This window comes from Pinus tabuliformis, chromosome 9 (assembly GCF_031772625.1).
Source record: "Pinus tabuliformis cultivar Carrire ecotype Pingquan chromosome 9, CPIR1, whole genome shotgun sequence".
NCBI lineage: Eukaryota > Viridiplantae > Streptophyta > Pinopsida > Pinales > Pinaceae > Pinus > Pinus tabuliformis.
The window spans coordinates 1268832324-1268837220 of record NC_142307.1 but is presented as its reverse complement, the minus strand read 5'-3'; the positions used below and the strand labels follow the sequence as shown (position 1 = coordinate 1268837220).

At 37.2% G+C, this 4897-nt stretch overlaps 1 pseudogene; it reads left to right on the top strand.

The window, feature by feature from the left end:
* Positions 1–4560, top strand: part of LOC149153173 (COP9 signalosome complex subunit 1 pseudogene) — a 68267-nt pseudogene extending 63707 nt beyond the window's left edge.
* Positions 4561–4897: the final 337 nt, after the last annotated feature.

Below are 4897 nucleotides of genomic sequence, written 5' to 3'. Positions count from 1 at the left end.
TGGCCCTAGCTGATCACCTACATCTTGTGTCATTTGTCTTGTTATGGTTTGGTAATTGTTTGATGAATAATAACTCTAATTAAAAAAAATGAAAGGAAAATCTAATCTAAAGAAGTAAAAATACATCACAAGCAGTTATTAAAAAGAAGAGAAATCACCTTCATTTCTATGCCCTATATTTCTCAACAAATAACATAATCAAACTCATGATGGATGGTTGAATCTTAAATTTTGAAAAAAATTGGATGTATTGGGGGGCATAAATGATTCCTACATGCCAACATTGGATGTATTGAGGGGCATAAATGAATCATGCATGCCAACCAAATGCACGTTTAGAAAAAAAACTATTAATAAATATATAAAGTGAAATAATTTAATTAAATGCACAAAAATATTGATCAAGCTTTACCACTAGCATAACCTTAGATGTACTAAAAGGTGTGATAGGGGTTGGAATGACTTTAGAGATTGCCTACATTCCACAAAAATAAATTAGCATAATATAATAAGGAACATAAGATAATTGAACCTATAAAAGACGATATTCAAGCTTACCTCATGCACCATCATAGCAATGTCTTTCCCTCGTGCATTTGTTAACATTTCCATAAAAGAAGTTAAGATCATCGAATCCCCCATAGTAGAATCAGTAACACCCATAGGCACATTCTTAAAAAAACACATAATAACATAAAAATAAGAAAATATTGATTTGAGAACATATGCAAGTGACATTAATAACACAATTCAAATTCACTAGCACATGAACAATAACATACACAAATTTCAATATGTTTCAATACATAAACAATACTCAATATGAAAAGTTCTTTTAGGCTTATAGTATTGTGTTTCTCTTACCTAGGTGTTGATGGCATAAAGTAAAGGTTTTCAAAATTTCAATTAAGGAATTGAGGTGTGGTAGATCAGGTGCCTCCACCAAATATATATGTGTCTTTCAAGTAAAACCTTAAACATTCAAATTACTTAATGTTCATTACAATTAAAAACTCAATACTTAACTTGTGAAGATTTAATTATATTGTATTGAATCCTTACAACTAACTTAATGTTCATTACAATTAAAAACTCAATACTTAACTTGTAAATATTTAATTATATTGTAGTGAATCCTTACAACTATCTTAAAGTTAACATATCAAAAAATGTCATCCTCACATGAAATTTCCTCATCTGATGGCATAAATACCCCATCATTAATAGACCCTAAATCCACAAATAAATTAATACCATCATTTTCATAGTCTTCATCACCTTTAACTACAAGTAAACTAATGTTAAACACACATGGACAGTAATAAATATGAAAGATAAAACATGTGAGTACATTTTCTATTAACATCAGATATACATTTATAGTACAATATGTGACTCTTGGGTTTCATATCCCAAGGTCTCTTGGACTGCTTTTGCCCATTCGACTTCCACACTAACCCATTGAGGATTAGGTGTCCAACATTCCCCCCCTTAATCCGAAGGGTTATGTATGAGTCCAAGAAGAGAGCTGTAATACAAAATGTGCAAAAAATGCATGGCAGCACTAGGCTGAATGTGCTCTATGAAATGTTGGTATAAAGGGCAGTGGTTTAAGGATGACCACCAACACTGGAACGCTTAGTGCAGTTCCCGGAACTCTTCCAAAACTGGCAAGAAACTGAAGTCTTCTACTAGAGGAAGTGATCCTATTGTTTTAAAGAGGGAAACCTTAAACCATAAAAGGGAGGTCTCACCCCACATAAAAGGTAAAACTTCAACCTGAAAAGGGAAGTCTCAACCTGTGATGGTTTAAGGATGACCAACAACTCTGGAATGCTTAATGCAATTCCTGGAACTCTTCCAAAACTGGCAAGAAGTTGGAGTCTTCTGCTAGAGGAAGTGTTCTCAATTTGTGTTCCTGGAATTCTTCCAAAATTGGCAACAAGCTGAAGTCTTCTGCTAGAGGAAGTGTCCCAGATTTCCAACTGAAGGCATGTTCAGGCATCTTTGTCTCTGGCTACAACTCTGAAACTGGTGTGGCAGGTTGTGGCTCAGGCTCGCTTGATGTGGCTTTGAAGCTTGTAGATGACCATCATTTCCCCCCTTGTCAAGTACAAGGTGAGAAGATGGAGAAAACTCAACCGCAAGACTGTTCAATACTCTGGAACAAGTTCTAACATGTGTTTGGAATATCTTCTTGGCTGTTGATGCCCATTGCCAAGAAGCGATCCATCCAAGATGAATCTTTGTTCTTGCAGGACGTTTTTTTTTGAAGCATCTGTGTGAAGATTTATGACAGTGCTTACATGGATGAAGATCAAAACAGTGATCTTTCAAATGGCCAACTCGATCACAGTGTTGGCATTTCACGATCTGTTGTTGTTGTTGCGGAAGAGGGGCGGATTCTGGAACAGCTGAAGCTGAACTGTCATGAGAAGCAGGTGAACTGTCATCAATGAATCCAACACTCTGAAACTGAATGGACCTTGAGTAGTCTGGAATATGAAAGGACAAGTCCTTGTCATATCCAAGACCAGTTTTGTGCTTGTTGTGGACAAGCTGTTCCCAAGGTCTGATGATGGGCTTGGGAAGTGCAGACTGAGTTTCTACATCTGCATGTACAACTGCTGCTGGATATGAATGAACTGTACCATTATTAACATGCTGTTGATGGGTGGTTGTCTCAATGTTTTGAACAGAAACAGGTTCATAGTGGTGTCTATTTTGATGTAGTTCTTCTTGCTGTAGCTGTGATTCAAGCTGCAAAAAATCGATCTTTTCCTGTGCATTTTGTAAACATGTCTGAATTTCTGAGAGAGATCCTTTGCTGATTTGTAATGTGTCATCAACAGTAGATAATATCAGAGTTTTAAGGAACTGTAATACTTCACTGGTTCTGGCCATTTTTTTTTTCTTCAATGTCTGATTTACACCTTAACAAATTGATCACAACTGCTACTCAATGCAGAAAAGTAATATCTACTCATAGTACACAGCAATACCTTTTATAACTGTCAGCAAATGATCAGTGTGCAATATAAAAGATTACAATCAGTTCACCAGAATCTTTATGCAGCAGTGGAATCAAGGAATCAATGCACTATAATGAAATCTAAATACAAAGCCACACTGGGGCAGCAACAACTGCAAACTTGTTTGGATCCTTCAAGTACTCCTTCACTTTCAAATCAGCGTCAGCAACAAGTTCCCAGAATCCAGGTTCTTTAAAACGGACTAGTAACATGCATCTCAGCTTTTTTTCCCAAATCAAAAACCTCAATAGCTGGCAATTTCACAACTGTACCATTGCATGCGGAAGCTTATCTTTCATGTGATTCAAAATCATTCACCATTGATTTCTTACTTTCATTAAAAGCCATCATATATGGAATTATCTCAATTCCAATATCTACTCATCAATAGGAAAATTCATAACTTCTTAAACCCAATGACTCAAATCATTCAGATGCTCATCAACCAAATAAACATCATTCATATATGACCAAAATTCAATGAAACAATGTAACCATGTTTTAACATTATTTTAATGAATGAAAGGCTTGGACTTGTCCTTACTGAATGCGCCCTTGATCTTTTAGCAGTAGTACAAATGATCCCCAATAAATCTCAGCCTCCTAAAATGATGAGGAATTCGGTCTTCCAGGCATCCGGAACTCCTTTGCTCCTATTGTAATCAGCAATGTCTATATTGTGATTGTTGTCAGTAGCAATGCTAATGCAGCCTGTGCCTTAAAGTTTGTGGTTGAGGCAGTGGCGCTGTTCAAATCCTACTTTGGTGGTGCATTCGATGAAGATGCCATCCGGAATAATTTTGTGCTAATTTACGAGCTTCTTGATGAGATCAAGAAGGGCGACAACACCCAACTCTTCAAAGAGGTCACCCACAAGATCGGTGGGAAGTTGGGTTCTGATTACTCCCTCGACCAAAACTGGATTGACTCAGTCGAACGCCGGGATGGGTTGCTTGCAGACGCCTTCAAGAATTATGTCTGAACGCGTGACTACTGCACCACTTCGAAGCACATTATCCAAATGTGTTTGAATGTGATTCTGGTCAGCATTGAGATGGGTCAATTCATGCACGTTTCCAGTTATGTGACCAAGGCTGAACAAACCCCTGATGTCCAGGATCAACCTGTTGTGGTTGCCAAGCTAAAATGTGCTGCAGGTCTAGCTCACCTCGAAAGCAAGAAATACAAGCTAGTTGCTCGCAAGTTTGTTGAGACAAACTTTGACCTAGGGAACAACTATACAGAAGTTATTGCTCCGCAGGATGTTGCAACTTATGGAGGACTTTGTGCACTTGCGTCTTTTGATAGATCAGAACTTAAGAATAAAGTTATAGACAATATCAATTTTCGAAATTTCTTGGAACTAGTGCCTGAAGTAAGGGAACTTATTCATGACTTCTATGCAAGCCGATATGCTTCATGCATAGAGTATCTGCAGAATCTCAAGGCAAACCTACTGCTTGATATACATCTACATGATCATGTGGAAACACTGTATGATCAGATTCGGCACAAAGCAAAAAAATGATATAACTGCAACAAACAGTTTTGCAATTGCCTCCGCAACATCGCTGTCATCAATCCAAAGATATATCCAAATGCAAATCTGAATAAAATAAATTACACCATTTATAATATAATAGGCAACGGCGCCAGGAAAGCTTCAGCAGAGGGAGTGAGCGACACGGCTTCGTTTCTTTCTTTGAAAATCGCAGAGAATAGAAAGGCATTCCAAGGCTGCTTGAACAGAGAGAATATGAAGAGATTACACTTCATTCAACACAGAGATCCAAAATACAGTTTTGACATTCAATACAACGTTCAACCATCAAATACCAGCGCACATAAATCTGGATTTTAATCAA